This window comes from Clarias gariepinus, chromosome 20 (assembly GCF_024256425.1).
Source record: "Clarias gariepinus isolate MV-2021 ecotype Netherlands chromosome 20, CGAR_prim_01v2, whole genome shotgun sequence".
In the NCBI taxonomy this organism is placed as follows: Eukaryota; Metazoa; Chordata; class Actinopteri; order Siluriformes; family Clariidae; genus Clarias; species Clarias gariepinus.
The window spans coordinates 8351048-8368944 of record NC_071119.1 but is presented as its reverse complement, the minus strand read 5'-3'; the positions used below and the strand labels follow the sequence as shown (position 1 = coordinate 8368944).

The 17897-nt window shown below is 33.0% G+C and overlaps 1 long non-coding RNA gene across 2 annotated transcripts; it reads left to right on the top strand.

Moving 5' to 3' along the window:
- Positions 1-7056: 7056 nt before the first annotated feature.
- Positions 7057-8769, top strand: LOC128508508 (uncharacterized). Of its 2 annotated transcripts, XR_008355920.1 has the most exons (3): positions 7057-7139; positions 8201-8273; positions 8673-8769. It is a non-coding gene; the product is annotated as an uncharacterized LOC128508508 (long non-coding RNA). The 2 variants fall into 2 exon arrangements; XR_008355919.1 differs by having other exon boundaries at positions 8201-8769.
- The last annotated feature ends 9128 nt before the right edge of the window (positions 8770-17897 follow it).

Here is a 17897-nt window from a genome sequence, read left to right as displayed (position 1 = left end):
AAAGGGATCATCCAGAAACATTTTTAATTAAATGTTAATATTCTCAATGGTTGTGTAAAAAAACCCACTACTTTTAACTGGTAAAAACTAGCTCTGTTCTCAGCAACCTATTTCAGTGCATGTTCAAATTCAAATCAAAATCAAATTCAAATTTTATTTGTCACATACACAGTCATACACAGTACAAAATGTAGTGAAATGCTTACATGACCGCCAGTGACCTTAAAAAGAGAATTAAAGCTTAATAAGTAATAAATATGAATAAAAGAAATACGATAGAAAATTTAAATAAAAAAATAAAAATAAAATTTAACTAAGAAAAATAGAACTAAAAATAGAAATATACTGTACAAATAAAAATATAATGGTGTGCAAATATGCATATAAAAAGTGACTTTGTGTAATGGTTATTAAAGTGTCTTTGTGCAATGGTCCAGAATGTAAACGTAAACATGTAGTGTAGATGTGATGTGCGTGGAGACATGTTCCCTTAAATGCTTATGATCTTTCGGCTGTTGCAGAACATAAGTAATTCTTAAAATGTAATTTGATTTTTTTAATATAAATTTTATTTTCATGATGATTGTAAATGCCATATTTGACCTGAGTTTATATTTGTTGTTCAAAAAATTGAAGAACTGATGACAAATTGCAAAACTGTGATGTTCACAACACACGTGGGGTATAGCCACGGAAGTGTAGTCCATTAAAAGAATGGACATGCATCGACTCAATTTGACTTTCTCATCATTGCATGGGCATGAATTAACGGGCTGTTACGCTGCCGCGAGCAACAACAACATAAAGCAGGGAGGCTTACTGAGAGAGATACGAACGCAATTTGTTTACTGATGTGTTTACATGACTTCTTAATCTTCAACAGACATCGTTATAAACCATCTAACGTTACAAAGGTAAGCATAATATAGTTTTCCGACTACGTACACAGTTTGCAACTAGACAATCACCTTAATGCATTGTTTATTATAAACGGGCGATTAGGGATTATATAGAGACGGATGTTCATGGAGAAGAAGCCATAACCATGTTCTATGAGAGTATAAGTTAACTTATAAGAAAATGAAGCAGGAACACGAAGCGTTAGTACAGATCCATTTTTAGGAGCAGCTTCCTAGAAAAACCTGCTTTATATTGACCCGCGTTTATATAGCAGTCTGGTAAAAAATGATTATTGCAAACATGAACACATTTAGGTAAATCGGCGGGGACGTTAGCTTTAAAAACTAAATTCAGCCACTGCGTCCTCAGCGGCTCAGATGTCGGTAGTGAATGAACCTGCTGTGTTCGCTATTACACCCAACAACTGTACACAACACTCGCTTAGGCGGCATTTTGCTCCAGCGGCGAAAAACAATGGCCAACAGCTTCTTCTCACTCGGGGCGGGTCTTTGCTAAAACACCAGTGTCAATCAACTAGTGTAGGAGCGGCCTCTTGTGGTGTGGCGTCACAGTGACAGGCATTTGCAATTGGCCTGATTTCAGAAGTAGCATGTTATTGTAATAAATGAAAAGAAAACCACTGGGCGGCTCTTTATCATCGTAGAGTGGTTGTGTACGCACTCTAATAACACACAGTTCAGTCCAAACAGCCTAAAAAAGTGCATGTAGGCCTGTAATCCGGGAAAAGCAGAAGCTGCTCAGTCCTAAAATATCTTTAATTCTCAGAGTCTGACCCTCGCCGTCATAATCGCTTCTCGTGTGCACAGAGGGCGTGTCCACATGATGCTTTGCTTAAAGGAAAGTGTTCTTTAAGGGTCATGTGACCAACCGAGTTTGTGCAAATTCTAAAGTTTGTAAGACAGGGGTAGCTGCAGCTCGGAGTAATGGGCGTGTCAAAAGGTTGGGGCGTGCCGAAAGCTCTTCATGATTGGTTGCACAAGTTGCCTGTTTAAAGGCTAATATTAAACGCTATTGTTCTTTCTGTTGCATTTAAGTAATGCAGCCAACATAGTCCTTCATATTAAAAAAATTCCATTATTTTCCTGTAAAATATAAATATTACAAATATTCCTTTCTAAACATTATTTTTTTATTGAAACAATACAAACAAATACAGAACATATTAAACACATTTACAAATAACAGCAGCAGCAGTAAAAATAACAACAACACACACACGAGAGAAAAAATAAATAAATAAAAAAAATAATTAAAACAAAAAAATATAAAGGACAAAGAACTATAGATTTGAAAGTCCAAAAAAGGATAAAATATCCGAGAGGATCAGAATTATGTACAAACCACGAAAAAGATATATTTAGAGACACTTCAGTTAAAAATTATATCTTAATTATCTAGAAGTCTATTATTCTTCTTATTAAATTGAATTAATTTAGGAGTATTTAAAATTTAGGTCATTTCTAGAAGGAAAAGAGGGAAATACAATTGTTCCTTTTTAATTCTCTGTTTATGAATAAAGTATTTTGCATGTAAAATAAAATAATTAACAACAAAATCAAGCTGTTTATTTTCCGCATTTTTATAATAAAATATTATATTTTTAACAATAATGAAGTAGGACACATTAAGGTGGGTCAAGAGGTGGTCTTTTGAAAGAATTAAGATTTTTTTTTTGTTTTCTCACACTCAACAAACAAATGAATCAGAGTTTTATTTAATGTATTACAGAAAGAACATTTATCTTCTACCTCCAAATATTTAGATAAAATGAGTTTACCGGGTAAATTTTGTGGAGAATCTTAAAATGAACATCTTTTATTTTGTTAGAGATGCAGTATTTATTAGGCAAAAGCCAGGCTTTATGCCATTTAATATCTTGAATGTATGGTCTCCAATAAAAATTTCCCTCTCTGAGTAATTCTTCTTTAAGCTTGAAAGATCCGGCGAATGTGTTTATTGTTGCATTTTCTATCAGATATATCAATACCATCCAACATTAATTTAGATTGTCTGAGCTCATGAGAACCATAAACTAGGTGACTCTTAATGAGCGAAATTAAACTGGGGCGAATAGCCTTCATTAATAGATTAAATTCTTTAGTAGTAAGTGGAAGTCTATAGAGAATTAGGAACTGCTCATATGTCAACAGATTTGTCAAACAAAGAAAGAATGTTGGAAATGTTATTGTCGAACCATCTAGGGAAAAAAAGAGATTTGTTACGAACCATAATTAGTTTATTGTTCCAAATGAGCATTTTGTGAGGAGAAAAGTTGTGAGAAAAACATAGTTTCCAGGCACGAAGACATTGTTGGTGAAATTTGGACAAATCAACCGACAATTTAGAAGGGGAATAATTACATTTTAATTCAAAGGAGAGACCACCTATCATGGTAAACATATTATTTGGTATAAAGAATCATAAGGAATTACCTTGCATAATACATCTTTTAATCCAGTTAACTCTAAAAGTATTGATGGTGTCTGCAAAGTCTAAGAAGTCAAGGCCCCCTTGAGTTTTACAGCCGCAAAGCACATCCTTTTTAAGTTTATGTGGTTTATTTTCCCAAACAAAATCCAAGAAAAGCTTACTAATATCGTTAATACATTTATCATTAACAAAAAGAGAGAGGGACGGGTAAACAAAATGAGACCATCTGCTTTAGATAAAAGAACTCTACTCACCAAACTCAGATCCCTTTGAAGCCAACTGTTAAAAATTAGTTTTGATTTAACAATCTTATCATTAAAATTGAGATTTTGCCTAGATACACTATTTTTAGTTAATTGAATACCTAAATATTTAATCGTATGTTTCACCGGAATATTATTGAAATGAGAATCATTACATTCGTAAAGTGGCAATAATTCACATTTGGAGATATTTAATTTTAGACCAGACGCATCTGAAAATTGTTTTACTACCTACAAAGCAAAAGTCAATTGGGTTTTGTCTTTTAAAAATAAAGTAATGTCATCTGCCAGTTGAGTGATCTTTATTTCTCTATCAAAAACAGATATTCCTTTAAACTCTGGATCATGCAAGATAAAATGATAAAAGGTAATGATAAAAGTTCAGTGACCAGCAAAAATAAAAAAAGAGAAATTGGGCAGCCCCGTCTCACTCCACGATTAATTTCAAATTTATGCTTATCTTGCTGATTAATTATACCAGAACTATTTATTCCTTTGTAAAACATTCAAATAGTGTCAATAAATGAGTCACCAAAACCAAATAATTTGAGAGCTTGCAGAAGAAATGGATACTCAATACTGTCAAACGCCTTATAGAAATCAAGAAATAGAATTAGAGCATCCGAGTGCACCAAATCAGAATAATCTAAAAGGTCAAGCACCAATCTTATGTTATTCAATATATGTTGATTTTTAAGGAAGCCTGATTGCGTCTCTGAAATAATACTGTCCAAACCTATTTTTAACCTGTTAGCATAGATCAGGCCAAAATTTTGTAATAAATGGTCAAAAGTGTAATAGGTCATAAGTGTAAATTTTCAATTAAAAGTTAATCTTTTTTAGGTTTTGGAATAAGAGAAATAATCCCCTGTTCCATTGTAGCTATCATTTCTTTCTGTTCTATACATTCATTATACATACCAAATAATGGGTCTTTAATGTATTCCCAAAAATGGAGATAAAATTCTACTGAAAGCCCATCGAGACCAGGAGATTTACCTTTCTTCATTGAGAATAAAGCTTTCCTAACCTCATCAATTGTTATATTAGAATCACAGGTTGTCTTATAACTGTTGTTAATTACAGGAATATTTTTTTTTACTTTGTCAATAAAGAAATTACAATTACTTTGAATGAAATTGGAGGAATAAAGGGTCATTGCAGATTACTTCTTTAATCTTCTTTAATGATTTTTTTTTCACCTTCCTCTAGCCATTTTGCCTTTTTAACTTATCTAGTTTCTGTATAAGTTGAGATACTGTTGCATTTCTACTAGTTTTAATTAACTTACTTCTTATAATTGCAATATTTCTAACTCTATATTTGAAGAACTCCCATTTTTGTTTACAACTTCCATTTAAATCAGTAAATATTTCACTAATAAGATTTTTTATACTAATATTAAAGTCTTTATCATTTAACAAAGAGTTGTTTATTTTCCAGTATCCTCTTAGAGTGGAATTATTAGAACGAGCACCAAGTTTAATCAATATCTGTTTATGATCAGAGAGGGGAGCGGACGAGTATGAAACATTTTGAACAAAGTGTAAAGCTGATTGAGATATTGGGAACAAATCAATTCTTGATCTAAGAGTTTGGTTGCTATTTGACCAGCTGAATTCTCTTAAAGTAGGATGAAAAAAACGCCAAGGATCCACTAAGCATAAATCAAAGCATAAGGACAAAATCTAATTGTGCGACAGTGAATCCTGGGTAGTCCTAGGAGGAAATCTATCAAGATTGACATCCAAACATTCGTTAAAATCACCACCCAAAATAATATAAGATTCCTTATATTTGTTATGTAACCTTTTAACGTTTGTGGAGATGTGAGCAAATAAAGCCCTATTGCAAGAGTAGGAGTTATATCCATAAACATTACATAATATAAGAAAAACATTATCTTGTTTGATAACAGTAATCGACCATCTACCCTTGTCTGATTTGACCATCTCCAGTACTTCCCCTTTAAATTTGTGTAAGAGAATAGCCACCCCGGCTGAATGGTTACTCCCATGGCAATAGTATATCGAATTACCCCATTGATTTCTTCAAATTTTAGTATCTAAATCACTCGAATGTCTCTCCTGAGCAAATATAATGTTAGCATCACTTCTTTTGCAAAATAGAAATAAGGCTTTCCTTTTTACACTATCACGTATACCTCTCACATTTAAAGACAAGACAGACAAGGAACTTAAGGAACAAACCATAACAGTAATAAACAAAAAAAAAAAACTAAAAGCTTAGAAATGTAAGAAAACTCACCTACTGAAGGAGGTGGAAACAACCATACGAATTATGACAGTATGTAAGATAATTAAAATTAAAAGGCTTCTTATGTTCCGAACTCTATAGGAAAATAACTATGAACATAAGGGTAGTAAGGACAACAAAATTGGATACACCTTACATTTTATATATATATATATATATATATATATATATATATATATATATAGATATATATATATATATATATATAGATATACACTCTAAAAAACGCTGGGTTGTTTTTTCTACCCAAGCGCTGGGTTTCCTCTGTTGGGTCATTTTTCTAGGTTATTTACAGAGAGTTGGGTAGTTTTTGTGTAACCCAGCTGCTGGGTTGAAGTTTGATTGGCTCCTCCCCCAAAGTTCACCGGTGGATTCAGCGGCTGTCAGTCAGAGCTTCGTGTCTCTCCTGAGCTCCCACACCGCTGATGACGGTTCATTTAAGGGAAAATGGCGTTAAATACAAGGTCTGTATACACATGTTCACTCACCGGAGTCACATATGACTGAAAAATTATTACTATATGTAAGATTTATTACTGTTACCGTGTTAAGGTTACACTTAAACTTTCGGGCTGGTCTGAGGTAAGATAATTTAGCTGACAATAGCTGCTATAGTTAGCCAAAGAACCCCACCTGTGTATGAAGGATAACGTATAAGATGTCTGAGCTTTTTATCTTTCTCTGTAAAATGTTTGCAGGGTGACGAAACTGTAACTGTAGTATTAGCATGACGCTAGCATTTAGTTAACATTAGAACTTTATTAATCTCACAGTACCGCGGTGAAGTTGGTTTGACGTTGGACGTTGGATATTTACGGTGGCCCAGAAGGGCAAATCATCTTTCCCGTATATGTGTGTGTTTTTTCCCTTGTAAGTGTGTTTTTTTTTCCTTGAAAATGTCCGCTTTTTCCCTTATAAATGTCGTTTTTTTTTCCCTTAAAAATGTCCGCTTTTTCCCTTATAAATGTCGTTTTTTTCCCTTATAAATGTGTTTTTTTTCCTTGAAAATGTCCGCTTTTTCCCTTATAAATGTCGTTTTTTCCCTTATAAATGTGTTTTTTTTCATTGAAAATGTCCGTTTTTCCCTTATAAATGTCGTTTTTTCCCTTATAAATGTGTTTTTTTTTCCATTGAAAATGTGCGCTTTTTCCCGTGTAACTGTGCACTCAACATCATGGAGTATACAGTGAATTATAGCGTGATAAAGTTATAATTTTCACTAAATTTTCAACTGCACACACTTACCAGGTAATGTTTAATATATAAAATTAATCAGATTTTACTGTTTTAGGCACTAATGATAACTTTGTAGCAGTGTTAATACTATTGGAGTGTTTGGGGGAAATGCCGAGCCGAGTGTAAATGGCAGTGATTAAAAGGAATATTATCTCATTTAGACCATTAAACACTGATGTAAACCATCAGCTCCATGGCATCTCTGTAATATACATCCACATATGGATTATAAGCAAGCTGATATCACTATGCTAACCGCTAGCGCTTAGCATGGGGAAACTAGCTTGTTTATTAATATATATTAGTTTAATAGTGTATTTGGACACCTATACGTGATGTAAACAGTTAGCTCTATTGTTTTTGTAAAATGCCTGTCCAAATATGGATCTATAAGCAAGCTAATATCACTATGCTAACCGCTAACGCTTAGCATGGGGAAACTAGCTTGTTTATTAATATATATTAGTTTAATAGTGTATTTGGACACCTATAAGTGATGTAAACAGTTAGCTCTATTGTTTTTGTAAAATGCCTGTCCAAATATGGATCTATAAGCAAGCTAATATCACTATGCTAACCGCTAACGCTTAGCATGGGGAAACTAGCTTGTTTATTAATATATATTAGTTTAATAGTGTATTTGGACACATATACGTGATGTAAACAGTTAGCTCTATTGTTTTTGTAAAATGCCTGTCCAAATATGAATCTATAAGCAAGCTAATATAATTATGCTAAGCGCTAGCTTACTAAAAGAGCTAAGATAGCAGCAACTATTGCTAATTATCCCTGAGCTGCTCCTGTTATGTGCTAAATGTTACAGATGGTTAACGAATTGTTGTATGTAGTTTATTGGAGCTCCTGAGTGCCATATAATGTATACTGCTGTATAATGTTGTGGTTTTATCATAGCTAGAGATCTTCTGAATAGTTAGTTATGTGCTTACACAATGTATGTAACAGTCAAGAAAAGGGGCTTTTGTTCAGGTTCTATCTATTCTAGCCATTAAAGTCATTAAATATATGTTTATACTCCTTATAATATGTATGATTGTGTGTTTTTCTTCTCACAGTGAACTGTGTGTAAATCATCAACTGCCTGTGTATCAGCTGATTTCTACACCAGCTTTACATCCTGAGCAGAAGGTGAGTGCTCTGAAGTATTTACCTCTCTTTTCAAGAACACCACTGAGCACATCTTAATCAGGGGACAGGGACACATTTCTCTTCATGAACATGTGTGTGTTAATGAATGGTGGAGATGGGGCCAAATTTTGCAGCAATCCTTAATAGCAAAACCAAATAATTGGTTTTAATACACAGCATTACTAAAAGCTTGCATTCTATGAAATTTTGTGTGCGTGCCTGCCTGCGTGTGTCAAACTGATGTCATATGATGTCAAACATCATGAAGTGATATTAACTTGCTTATAAACCCATATGTGGATTTATATTACAGAGATGCCATGGAGCTGCATAGTAACACCATGAAGTCTTTTTACTAGACACTTATAATAACATGTCTTTATTTCTCCCCTGTTGTAGATTGTCGTGGAGAGGACGGACCCTTGATGCTCTGCCTTTTTGCACCAACAATACATACATGTATTTTATTAATTTGTAAATAAAGTCTTTAATATAATTTTATAGTTGAGTATTTATTTCTAGTTTGGTTATTATTTAGCAAAACAGTTAAAGTGCATGTAAAGCATTGCTGCAAATGACACTGAATAGAATCAGATGTTACTCCACTCTGTGTGAGGGTACAGGCTTATATACAGTATGTGATTTTAGCATCAATAATGTTTTTCTACTAACTAAAGCATGCTGCCTTGGAGATATTAGTGACATCTCTGTTTCAGTTCGAACAACATATTCCATAATATTTATGAATACATTAATCCCATATGTTCAGCAGTTAAAACAGAGGTTCTTAAACATTTTACAGCGAAGGACTCCTTCAACTGTAAAACAAACACCTCTGCATACATTTACTTATAGTGCATTTCCAAAATTACATTTTTATGTTATTCAAAAAGTAAAACCTTTTGTTTTCATTTAAATGATTAATGATTAAATGATCCATGAAAATCAAAAATCTAGTATGTCAAAATATTAGAATATTTCACTTCGATCATGGGGAAGACTGCTGACCTAACAAGTTGTCCAGAAGATGATCATCTACACCTTCCAGAAGGAGTGTAGGCCCTCAAGGTCAAACTTTACCACCAACTATTTCACTGACCATGTTGTTGCTTGATTTGCCAGCCATCTCACCTGACCTTAGGTTTCATGGGAAAGATGAGCTGAAATCTGAGATAAATTTCAAGCTGAATGCTTCAAGTGTGATCTGCAAACATAACCAGGGTGTCATGTTTAACAGCTTAATGCAATGGGTTACATAAAAACACCAACTATTTGAAAATATGTAGGCTTATGAATAGTGGCAACGTATATCTACTGTATGTACAGTGAATGTATGTTCAAGAATAAGAGTATCATAAATTGACCAATAATTAAAATACACATGTAAACAATGAGTCTGTCATTTGAAATGCCGTTTATCTAAAAAAAATTAGAATATTGTGCAAAAGTGTTTAAGTTTTAAAATTATTGGGGGGGAAACACATTCACAAGGGAAACGTCATACACATAGAAAAAAAAAAATCATAGAGCACGATAAAAAAATTATATATTCACAAGGAAAAAAAATTATAATATTTACACGGGAAAATAATACACTAACAAGGGAAAAATAATGCACTTACAAGGGAAAAATAATGCACTTACAAGGGAAAAATAATACACTAACAAAGGAAAAAGTACACATTTTCAAGGGAAAAAGCACACATTTACAAGGGTAAAAAACACATTTATAAGAAAAAAAAGCATACATTTTTAGAGGAAAAAAGGACATTTACAAGGGTAAAAAAAACACATTTACAAGGGTAAAAAAACACATTTCTAAGGGGAAAAAAAGGACATTTACAAGGGTAAAAAAACACATTTACAAGGGTAAAAAACACATTTATAAGAAAAAAAAGCATACATTTTTAGGGGAAAAAAGGACATTTACAAGGGTAAAAAAAAACACATTTACAAGGGTAAAAAAACACATTTCTAAGGGGAAAAAAAGGACATTTACAAGGGTAAAAAAGCACATTTATAAGGGACAAAGCACACATTTTTAAGGGAAAAAAGGTCATTTACAAGGGGAAAAAAGCACATTTATAAGGGAAAAAGCACACATTTATAAGAGAAAAAAAGCACAATTATAAGGGAAAAAGCACACATTTCAAGGAGAAAAATGACATTTATAATGGAAAAAGCATATATTTTCAAGGGAAAAAGCACACACTTACAAGGGAAAAAAACACATTTACAAGGGAAACAGCATATATTATCAAGGGGGAATTTTTCCCTTGTAGGTATATAATTTTTCCCTTGTAAATGTATTATTTTTCACCTATAAGTATATACATTTTCCCTTGTGAATGTATTATTTTTCCCTTGTAAGTGCATTATTTTTCCCTTGTTAGTGTATTATTTTCCTGTGTAAATTTATAATTTTTTTTCCTTGTGAATATATAATTTTTTTATCGTGCTCTATGATTTTTTTTTTCTATGTGTATGACGTTTCCCTTGTGAATGTGTTTCCCCCCCAATAATTTTAAAACTTAAACACTTTTGCACAATATTCTAATTTTTTTAGATAAACGGCATTTCAAATGACAGACTCATTGTTTACATGTGTATTTTAATTATTGGTCAATTTATGATACTCTTATTCTTGAACATACATTCACTGTACATACAGTAGATATACGTTGCCACTATTCATAAGCCTACATATTTTCAAATAGTTGGTGTTTTTATGTAACCCATTGCATTAAGCTGTTAAACATGACACCCTGGTTATGTTTGCAGATCACACTTGAAGCATTCAGCTTGAAATTTATCTCAGATTTCAGCTCATCTTTCCCATGAAACCTAAGGTCAGGTGAGATGGCTGGCAAATCAAGCAACAACATGGTCAGTGAAATAGTTGGTGGTAAAGTTTGACCTTGAGGGCCTACACTCCTTCTGGAAGGTGTAGATGATCATCTTCTGGACAACTTGTTAGGTCAGCAGTCTTCCCCATGATCGAAGTGAAATATTCTAATATTTTGACATACTAGATTTTTGATTTTCATGGATCATTTAATCATTAATCATTTAAATGAAAACAAAAGGTTTTACTTTTTGAATAACATAAAAATGTAATTTTGGAAATGCACTATAAGTAAATGTATGCAGAGGTGTTTGTTTTACAGTTGAAGGAGTCCTTCGCTGTAAAATGTTTAAGAACCTCTGTTTTAACTGCTGAACATATGGGATTAATGTATTCATAAATATTATGGAATATGTTGTTCGAACTGAAACAGAGATGTCACTAATATCTCCAAGGCAGCATGCTTTAGTTAGTAGAAAAACATTATTGATGCTAAAATCACATACTGTATATAAGCCTGTACCCTCACACAGAGTGGAGTAACATCTGATTCTATTCAGTGTCATTTGCAGCAATGCTTTACATGCACTTTAACTGTTTTGCTAAATAATAAGCAAACTAGAAATAAATACTCAACTATAAAATTATATTAAAGACTTTATTTACAAATTAATAAAGTATGTATTGTTGGTGCAAAAAGGCAGAGCATCAAGGGTCCGTCCTCTCCACGACAATCTACAACAGGGGAGAAATAAAGACATGTTATAAGTGTCTAGTAAAAAGACTTCATGGTGTTACTATGCAGCTCCATGGCATCTCTGTAATATAAATCCACATATGGGTTTATAAGCAAGTTAATATCACTTCATGATGTTTGACATCATATGACATCAGTTTGACACACGCAGGCAGGCACGCACACAAAATTTCATAGAATGCAAGCTTTTAGTAATGCTGTGTATTAAAACCAATTATTTGGTTTTGCTATTAAGGATTGCTGCAAAATTTGGCCCCATCTCCACCATTCATTAACACACACATGTTCATGAAGAGAAATGTGTCCCTGTCCCCTGATTAAGATGTGCTCAGTGGTGTTCTTGAAAAGAGAGGTAAATACTTCAGAGCACTCACCTTCTGCTCAGGATGTAAAGCTGGTGTAGAAATCAGCTGATACACAGGCAGTTGATGATTTACACACAGTTCACTGTGAGAAGAAAAACACACAATCATACATATTATAAGGAGTATAAACATATATTTAATGACTTTAATGGCTAGAATAGATAGAACCTGAACAAAAGCCCCTTTTCTTGACTGTTACATACATTGTGTAAGCACATAACTAACTATTCAGAAGATCTCTAGCTATGATAAAACCACTACATTATACAGCAGTATACATTATATGGCACTCAGGAGCTCCAATAAACTACATACAACAATTCGTTAACCATCTGTAACATTTAGCACATAACAGGAGCAGCTCAGGGATAATTAGCAATAGTTGCTGCTATCTTAGCTCTTTTAGTAAGCTAGCGCTTAGCATAATTATATTAGCTTGCTTATAGATTCATATTTGGACAGGCATTTTACAAAAACAATAGAGCTAACTGTTTACATCACGTATATGTGTCCAAATACACTATTAAACTAATATATATTAATAAACAAGCTAGTTTCCCCATGCTAAGCGTTAGCGGTTAGCATAGTGATATTAGCTTGCTTATAGATCCATATTTGGACAGGCATTTTACAAAAACAATAGAGCTAACTGTTTACATCACGTATAGGTGTCCAAATACACTATTAAACTAATATATATTAATAAACAAGCTAGTTTCCCCATGCTAAGCGTTAGCGGTTAGCATAGTGATATTAGCTTGCTTATAGATCCATATTTGGACAGGCATTTTACAAAAACAATAGAGCTAACTGTTTACATCACGTATAGGTGTCCAAATACACTATTAAACTAATATATATTAATAAACAAGCTAGTTTCCCCATGCTAAGCGCTAGCGGTTAGCATAGTGATATTAGCTTGCTTATAAATCCATATGTGGATGTATATTACAGAGATGCCATGGAGCTGATGGTTTACATCAGTGTTTAATGGTCTAAATGAGATAATATTCCTTTTAATCACTGCCATTTACACTCGGCTCGGCATTTCCCCCAAACACTCCAATAGTATTAACACTGCTACAAAGTTATCATTAGTGCCTAAAACAGTAAAATCTGATTAATTTTATATATTAAACATTACCTGGTAAGTGTGTGCAGTTGAAAATTTAGTGAAAATTATAACTTTATCACGCTATAATTCACTGTATACTCCATGATGTTGAGTCCTGGAGCTGATATCCGGAAAGGTTTCGTGTTCAGTTGCGTTTTGACCCCACTCCCATAGTCCTTTGCGCATTAGCTTTAGCTTTTAGCTTGCAAAATACTGGAGAAAGAGTTCTTACACGGGAAAGAAGTAGTTGCGCACAAACGGAAAAGAGCAGACATTTACACGGGAAAAAGCGCACAGTTACACGGGAAAAAGCGCACGTTTTCAATGGAAAAAAAACACATTTATAAGGAAAAAAAACGACATTTATAAGGGAAAAACGGACATTTTCAATGAAAAAAAACACATTTATAAGGGGAAAAACGACATTTATAAGGGGAAAAACGACATTTTCAAGGGAAAAAAACGACATTTTCAAGGGAAAAAAACGACATTTATAAGGGAAAAAACGACATTTATAAGGGAAAAAGCGGACATTTTCAAGGGAAAAAAACGACATTTATAAGGGAAAAAGCGGACATTTTCAAGGGAAAAAAAACGACATTTATAAGGGAAAAAGCGGACATTTTCAAGGGAAAAAAAACACACTTACAAGGGAAAAAACACACACATATACGGGAAAGATGATTTGCCCTTCTGGGCCACCGTAGATATTCGAGCTCCGGCGACCAGATTTGTAGCGGCGATTCGCTGATTTGTAGCGGGGATTCGCTAACAAAGTCCGGCGAAAGCACGTCGCCTACTGCGCGAGTTAGGGACCGTCTGCAAATTACTGTCCGACTGAAATACAGATAATATTAATATTATAAACATTGATATTCAAAACAAATAAACAAATTATTGCTTCAAAATCTAATCTAAAATGTGTGTCCACTTGTCCTGCAAAAGGCACAACCTTTTTTTTTTCAATATTATGACTTTTCATTTTGATTAACAATTAATATGTACTAATTCTGCATTTTACTTCAATAACTTCCAGGTCATGTGACATATTGCCTCAAAATCCATTCTAAATGTGTGTCCACCTGTCCTGCAGAGGGCACAACCTTTTTTTGTCAATATTTTCACTTTGCATATTTATTAATAATTAATATTCAATAATTCAGCATTTTACTTCAATACCTTCCAGGTCATGTGACCTATTGACTCAAAATCCATTCTAAAATGTGTGTCTACCTGTCCTGCAGAGGGCACAACCTTTTTTTTGTCAATATTATCACTTTTCATGTTTATTTATAATTCATATTCAATAATTCAGCATTTTTCTTCAATACCTTCCAGGTCATGTGACCTATTGACTCAAAATCCATTCTAAAATGTGTGTCCACCTGTCCTGCAGAGTGCACAACCTTTTTTTGTCAATATTAACACTTTGCATATTTATTAATAATTAATATATAATAATTATGCATTTTACTTCAATACCTTCCAGGTCATGTGACCTATTGACTCAAAATCCATTCTAAAATGTGTGTCCACCTGTCCTGCAGAGTGCACAACCTTTTTTTGTCAATATTAACACTTTGCATATTTATTAATAATTAATATGTAATAATTCTGCATTTTTCTTCAATACCTTCCAGGTCATGTGACCTATTGACTCAAAATCCATTCTAAAATGTGTGTCTACCTGTCCTGCAGAGGGCACAACCTTTTTTTTGTCAATATTATTACCTTTCATTTTTATTAATAATTAATATTCAATAATTCTGCATTTTTCTTCAATACCTTCCAGGCTATGTGACCTATTGCCTTAAAATCTATTCCAAAATGTGTGTCCACCTGTCCTGCAGAGGGCACAACCTTTTTTTGTCAATATTTTCACTTTGCATATTTATTAATAATTAATATTCAATAATTCTGCATTTTACTTCAATACCTTCCAGGTCATGTGACCTATTGACTCAAAATCCATTCTAAAATGTGTGTCCACCTGTCCTGCAGAGTGCACAACCTTTTTTTGTCAATATTAACACTTTGCATATTTATTAATAATTAACATGTAATAATTCTGCATTTTACTTCAATACCTTCCAGGTCATGTGACCTATTGACTCAAAATCTAATCTAAAATGTGTGTCCACTTGTCCTGCAAAAGGCACAACCTTTTTTTTTCAATATTATGACTTTTCATTTTGATTAACAATTAATATGTACTAATTCTGAATTTTACTTCAATAACTTCCAGGTCATGTGACATATTGCCTCAAAATCCATTCTAAATGTGTGTCCACCTGTCCTGCAGAGGGCACAACCTTTTTTTGTCAATATTTTCACTTTGCATATTTATTAATAATTAATATTCAATAATTCAGCATTTTACTTCAATACCTTCCAGGTCATGTGACCTATTGACTCAAAATCCATTCTAAAATGTGTGTCTACCTGTCCTGCAGAGGGCACAACCTTTTTTTGTCAATATTATCACTTTTCATGTTTATTAATAATTCATATTCAATAATTCAGCATTTTTCTTCAATACCTTCCAGGTCATGTGACCTATTGACTCAAAATCCATTCTAAAATGTGTGTCCACCTGTCCTGCAGAGTGCACAACCTTTTTTTGTCAATATTAACACTTTGCATATTTATTAATAATTAATATGTAATAATTCTGCATTTTACTTCAATACCTTCCAGGTCATGTGACCTATTGACTCAAAATCCATTCTAAAATGTGTGTCCACCTGTCCTGCAGAGTGCACAACCTTTTTTTGTCAATATTAACACTTTGCATATTTATTAATAATTAATATGTAATAATTCTGCATTTTACTTCAATACCTTCCAGGTCATGTGACCTATTGACTCAAAATCCATTCTAAAATGTGTGTCCACCTGTCCTGCAGAGGGCACAACCTTTTTTGGTAATTAAAAAATCACTTTGCATATTTATGTGTCATATTTTTTTTGTCAGTGATTATAAGCAATATTTGTTGTTGTTGATTTTTTTTCTTTCCATCATTTTACTTTGAATAAATTTTTGCAACACACATTTTCTTTGGAAATATATGCAGTAATTGAAATATATGCAGTAATTGGACAATTAAATACACTCTACTATATAGGCACGATATCAGTTTTGTAAACTGTTTATAGTATATGTTCTTCATTTGTGGATTATTTGCACACTCATTGTGGACTGTTTTAAGTAAATATTTAAAAATATTTTTTAAAAATAATTAAAAATATTATTTTGTTGTTATATTACAAATATACTTTTTTATCTTCTCCCCTCAATCCAGCTTAAAATTGCAACTTGAAATGCAACCACGGGGGGGCGCAATCCAGTGTCTTCTTGTGCCAGTCCCAAGTCTGGATAAATGCAGAGGGTTGTGTCAGGAAGGGCATCCGACGTAAAACATTTGCCAAATCAATGATGCGAATCAAGAATATAATTCCCCCTCAATCCAGCTTAAATTATTTTTTCACCCATCCTGGTCTTTACCTATATGATTTTTGTAATGCCATTCATTGTGGACAGCAAAGAATTTCACTGTACAGGGGAAATGTGTTTCTTTACTGTGCGTATGGTAAAAAACTTGAAATTTGAAACTTGAAATTTAATATCAGATAATAATTTACATAACAGTAGCATAAAATTGTAGCACTATACAACTGAAAAAACATTTGCATTATTTTACTTTATACACACATTTGAATATAATCTACAAAAAAAACTTCAACTACCTCCCCTACTTCACGTCATTATTTACAGTACAATTATATAATCACTTATTTACATAATGGGCATTTCCAAATATCTTGTTTGGCGGTCTCAAACTGTGCAGGTTTCATACCCAGACATTGGACATGAAACCATCGCTGACAGTCATCACATTGGACCTGTTAAAAGACAAAAAAAAAATGAGTTTTTTTTTTTTATAGAAACATAAATGTTTCTATGTAGCATAGTATTAAGATAAGGTTGCTTTTAAAAAGGGAAGGACTTTATGCCTTTATGAGGGACTTGATATTATATAGATGTGCATAGTGAATATATTAACAGCCCTCATACACAATTACTTTTCTTCTATTTCACCTTATTTAAGGGCAGATGACTGTTTAATTCAGGACTATGTTTAGGATATTTATAGTGTATGGCAGTACACTTTTGTTTCACCTCAACAAAAGGTACACTTTAGGCAACACAATCTAGGACAAAAAAATATTATATCAAAATAATAATGCTAAAAATAGTTTGAGCATCTGTACTTGTGGCTATTGTTACTTATGCTAATTGATTCAATAGGCCTCTCATATCCTTGAGGTCTTGTCCTGTTTGTCACCAAACCCTGGTAAATATTTTCATTAGGACAAAATACTAGTAAAGGTGTCAGTAGCAACCACCAGGGAGGTTCAAGTGTTGGCACAGCACTATGAGAAGGTTCATTGCTTCTACTTAAAAAAGAAGAAAAAGTACAAAAGGGCTCATGAACATAGTGTATTCCAGGCCAGCCAACATACAGGATGGTTCAAATGACTG